This window comes from Rhododendron vialii, chromosome 10a, assembly GCF_030253575.1.
Source record: "Rhododendron vialii isolate Sample 1 chromosome 10a, ASM3025357v1".
Classification (NCBI taxonomy): domain Eukaryota; kingdom Viridiplantae; phylum Streptophyta; class Magnoliopsida; order Ericales; family Ericaceae; genus Rhododendron; species Rhododendron vialii.
The window spans coordinates 16933188-16939366 of NC_080566.1; positions in this window are offsets into that span (position 1 = coordinate 16933188).

Below are 6179 nucleotides of genomic sequence, written 5' to 3' on the forward strand. Positions count from 1 at the left end.
AAGGTGAAAAATCAAACATGTTAATTCATAGGACCCAACATATCAAGAGTGTCTATTTGGATTGTGAGGCCGAACTATGTTTTATCTAGCAAAGTAAAATGTAAGGTGTGTTGGGAAACGATTTTCAGAACCCAGAAATGACACGTATAAATTAGACAATAGCAAAAACCCGCAAAATCCTACAAGGCGGAACTAGGGTTTTACTTCAACTTCCCCGATACGAACGCTGGTTGAATTTGTTACAGCACACCTTGCTATATACCATGAATTCTACTTGATCGTACCTTACGATCTTCTAACGTATTCTCCAACATCTCGACTGCATTACTGAGCGTGGACTCCAAACGCAATCTTTGTGTTCTCTTTCTCACAGCTTAATTTCATATGTATTGAAATTCTATTTGAAAATAGAGAATGTAATGACATATATATATAGGGCTACGCTAGGGACTTAAGAAGTAATAAGTTTGGGCTACCAGTGTAAATAAGAAACTTTAATTCCACCAAGATTCATTTTCTTATTTCACTAATTATAATTTACCCTACTACAGAATTATAATTGCACTTCCATCATTATCTCAATAATATTTCGAACTCCATGTTATTAAATACTTATTAATCTCTCCACTTTAAGATTACAGATACCTGTTGATTAAAATAAATTACTGACAATCTCTCATTTAATTAACATATTATAAAGACCTTGAGACTATCTGCTTAACTTATTCAATATATCGGATACAAATATCCACCTATAGGGTTTGACATAATCAAAATTTATAAGTTTACTCAAGGGTTATCATCAATCCCTACTGAGACCTAGATTCCATCAATAATTAATAGTTGTCATATACATAATGTTGCGACCCAACTCACCGAGACTATTGACAATTTAAAAGATCTCACCCTTTAATGAATCAAAGTCAACAACATTAAATATATACCTCCAATAATTATCTTTAGATTAAGAGCATATGTATTCATAACAACCATGAGGTCCCAATCGTCTTATGAAGTTAATACAAAGACAATTACCTCAAAATAGTCTCGTTCAATACACACAAAGTTTACTAGCACAATGAGTTGGAACTAATACCATTCCCTGTAATCAAGATAGATCTATTAAAATATTGTGCTACAGTCCTATTGATGGTGTGTCAAATTTCATCTAAGACTGTAAAACCATAACTTATATTCCACAAGAACCAATGATCCAATCTTCTGTGTGTAAGTCGTACTCTACACATTGGATCATCTATTATGTAGAATAAAAGACACACATGCACAACATACAATAATATCATGTAAATATTGTCCTTAAAAGATTCTCATCACAAAGGGATAAATCTAATTAGTAATTAAATATTAATCCATCACATAAAACCATGACTTTTAATATAATTTCTAATAATCTCCCACTTAGACTCAAAATCATGTTGCCACGCATCTCATTTTCATTCTCTCTACGTGACTATCAAAAGTTTTAGCTTGTAAGCTGTTCATAAGAGGATCTGCTAGGTTATTTACCGAAGCAATCTTGGTCACAGCCACATCACCTCCCTGTATGATCTCTCGAATTAGGTGATACTTACACTTAATGCGTTTTCCCTTCTTAGGAATCATTGGCTCCTTAGAGTTAGCAACTGCACCACTATTGTCATAATATAGTGTAATAGCTGATTGCATTGAAGGAACATGTAACGCCCCAAATTTTGGGAACGTTAAATAAACAATTTCATTGGAAACTTAAGTAGAGTCTGGCTCGATATTACAACATAACTCCCATAAAAGTACATTTATTACACAAAAGGGAGGGAAAACTAGGGTTCCTATCTACAGCTCCGTATGCTCTTCCATCCTAGCCAGCTCCTCAACTCTGAAAGCCTCCAAGGTGTACAGCTCACCCTGATCATCTACAAAATCTGACACATTATACCAGTGTCGCCACTAGTATAATATGTCAGGGTCACCAAAGGTAACACCATAAGCTACGAGAGCTCAACAGAATAATCTCATACCCGCTAACCCTTAAATTACAAACAATAGGTCATAGAAATAATATGTCAATCAGAAATTTCAAATAGCACATGCACACTTAACAATAACATATCCACATTCGCTATTCGACTAATGTTGGTGTCTGTGATATCTGTGTTTCTCCTACATGACTCATTGTAGACCGTGTCTCATTCTCATTTACCAAATTAACATTTCGAAAAACGTTTTTACACACCCAACCTCTATTCTGTCACTCTGGGTTTCCGAGTATCCTCATAATGGTTTCGCTATTCCGGGTTTCCATTGGCACACACACAAAAACAATTATGGTTTCAAAAATATTTTTCAAAATCGTTTTTACACACCCAACCTCGGTTCTGTCACTCCGGGTTTCCAAGTATCCTCACAATAGTTCCGTCGTTCGGGGTTCCCATTGGCACACAATTTGCATTGGCTCTTCTCTGCAGATAATCAAGCGACACACCCAACCTCGGTTCTGTTGTTCCGGGTTCTCGAGTATCCTCACAATGGTTCTGTCGCTCCGGATTCCCATTGGCGCGCACACACACACACACACCACACAATGGGCTACCACGTCAGGCCACATTGCGGTTTCCAAAATATTTTCTTTTCATTAAAACACACCTTTCATTAACAACACCCTAAGTGTCATGTTTCTACTTTCTCAATTTTCGTGTCTCATTTTCGTGCAATGACTTCGCGGCAAGACTTTTCACGTAAGTAATCATAAATCATTTATTGTGATATTGAAACAAAACTAGTAAGATCATCCAACTTTACATTACTTTATCATGCTCATGTTCACGGAATCACATTCAATAATTACCACATACTTAAAGCATAGTGTCACATGGACGGACACCTTTGGACTGGAAACCACTTATGCTTTATCACACATCAAAACAAGAAATCCTAGTAAACATGTATACATGCTCATAATCATCCAAAGATCAAAATACGAATACTTTCAATCAAACCGCTATTTCTTACGTTTCAAAGTCTGTTCTTTCTTTCTTTTAGGGAAGTTCAAAACAACATATGTTTTTTTCGATAATTCAAATCGAGATATTCAACATGGTCATATTTCCTTTCGAGATTTTAGTAGAACAAGTTTGCTAGATATTTTTAGTACTTTAACTTAACATGCATTTTTTTTAACACAAAAAAAAATAACTATAACTTTTACTAGAGAAAGTGAGTAGAAATATTTTACCATTCTTCTTGGCGGTAGGTACGGCTATGGAAAAAGTAAGTGCGTCAGCTATCGAGCAGTGTGACTTCCTACAGTAAGCTTACAGTAGCTCCAAAAGAGAAAAGATAAGACTTTCTTTCTCTCGAAACTAGTTCTTGACTAGACTACTAAACTTTTTGGATCGAAAGGGTGGTCGAGTAGTGGTTTAGTGGCGACCTTGGATGAGTTTCTTGAAGAACTCAAGAAGACACTCAAGAACACCAAGAACAAAGTAAGAATAAAGAACAAACACAAGATTTCTAGAAAGAGAAGTTGAAGGGTTTGAAGGTGTGAGTTGAAGGCAAGAGTGGGGTGGTATTTACAGAAAAAATTTGGACTCCCTCCCTCCCTCTCTTTGCCGGCCTCTCTCTCTCTCTCTCTCTCTCTCTCTCTCAATTTTTTGTTTCATTGTGTTGTCAAATCTTGGCTTTAATCATGTCATAGTCTTCCCTCACTTGTCATTTCTATTTTTAGGTGCAAGACTATGTGATCATGAAGGATCCTACGGCTTAAAAGAAAATCCTAGGTAATAATACCCTAGGTTGCAAGTCTTACAAGTATAAAGATAATGACAGCTAGGCTAAGAAGTAGTCTTCCCATGTTTAGTCAATCCTAGGCTGGTTGTAAGTCAATTTCTAGGATAATTAAGGGCTAGATTTCATATTTAAAGTAGTCTAAAAATGAGTTGAAAAGTAGTACTTAGGTTGAGTGTGAGGTTGGCTAAAAGAGGTAGCTTGTTGGGGTGTATCAACACATGCACACACCTCTCTCTCTCTCTCTCTCTCTCTCTCTCTCTCTCTCTCTCTCTTTATACCATATGTGTGTATATATATATATATCTATATACATATGTGTATTTAGGTACTAAGTAGCCCTAATAAGTCTAGGAAGAGGTAGTAATTTAATGTAAGGCTTTCAAGTGATATCCCATTGACCAATGGTTAAGACTTTCCTAGAAAGTTTATGTATGTGTACATAGGCATGATTATAGTAGGCTATTATGTAGATATACATACACACACACACACACCTAGAGAAAATCTAGGAAAGTGATCTTTGGAGGGTAATTAGGTTTAATGCTATTATTTTAGGCATGCATGCATGACGAGTCTAAGCATACTACTTATGGAAGTATAATGATTACTATCTTAGGTCTAAAAGGTTCAATTAGAGTTTGGAAAGGTTCAAAGATGGTTGAAAATGTTTATTTAGGCTTAGGAAAATGTAACTTGGTGAAATGGTAATTAGGTTTTTTCTAACTAATCGGTTGGAAGCTAATTCTATTTGCCAAGTAAGATTTTTAGACAAGAAATATAACTTTAAGATTTTATTTTACTCGATCACTAGAAAAATATACAAGTGCTTCTATAAACATACTTGTCTTTAGAAAAGGACTAGATTGTCCGGTGCGAAAAGATATAATTTTATAAGTCGCAAATCTAATTATGACGGATTATTAAAGTTAAAAGGAAATTTTATCAAGCAATCTAGGGTTTAAATAAGGATTTTTAAATATTTAACGAGATTTTTATTTACTAAAAATCGTAGTTGTTACAGATCCACTTCTAGATCTATCAAGAAGTTTCTAAACCAAATGATCTCCTTGGCTGCTTCAGAAACTACCACAAGCTCGGCCACCATGATGGAATCAACAATGCATGATTGTTTGATAGTCCTCCAACTTGTGGCTCCACTTTCTAGGGTAAACACATATCTCAAGCTAGACTTTTGGAATCCTTATCTGACATAAAGTCTAAGTTTGTGTACTAGACTATCTGACTGGTAAACCAACATATAATCTCTAGTTCTTTTCAGACATTTGAAAATATGTTTCACTGCAGTCCAATGCTCCTGCCCTAATTAGAGTGAAATTTGCTGACCATGCTGACGGCAAAACAAATATCAGATCTAGTATACAGCATTCCATACATGAGGCTTCCTATTGCTGAAGCAAAAGGAACTGCCTTCATTTTTCTATTTTAGGAGACCGATCCTTGGATAGATTGTTCCATGTCTGAAAAGGAGAAACCTTTTCTTGGAATTTTGTATGCTAAAATGAGCAAGGATCTCATCGATATAAGTAGCTTATGATAAACCAAACATCCTATGCTTGCGATCTTGCGTAAGCTTAACCACCACTTTCCGTTGCGCTTCTTGTACGCACACGACTCATCCGGACATTGATCAAAAACAAAAGACTTGATTGCCTGATCAAAATGAATGTTCCAAGACCTAAATGCCTGCTTAAGCCCATATATGGACTTCTTGAGCTTGCACAACATGTGCTCTTGACCTTTTGCCATGAATCCATCTGGTTGCACCATTATGTGGATGCGTTCATCAGGATTTTCATTAAGGAATGCAAATTTCACAGCCTTTTGCCAAAATTTTGCATCTTTATTCTAGTGCCTCGTTGTAGTTGTAGGGTTTGGCATTTTGTTTTTAGGGATCATATCATAAGATTCTCCAAAGAATGTATACCGATTGAGTGGGACAACAACCCTCCCACTACGACGAGGTACTGGTGTGTTAGCAACTCTTTCTTGCTGTGTAACCTCCTATTCTATTGGTGTTGAAGAAGTTTTTGTTGATCTCTCTCCTCTCAATTTCTCCAAAACAATCTTGCTTCTGGGCTTGTGGTCTATTACATAGTCATTCACTAAGTATTGGGCATTGGTGCTAACAATGACCTTATAATTCTTAGGACTATAAAATAATCCACATTTCGTTCCTCTAAGGTACCCCAAAAAAGAAGAAGGTAAATCTGAATAACTCATCATTGATCTCACCGTATCCATAAGAATTATATTCATTCTCTCTGCAACACCATTTTGTTATGGCATACCTGATGCTGACAACTAGGATATAATCCCTTCAGCTAACAAATACTCCCTAAACTCTCCCAATAGGAATTCGCCACCCCGATTAG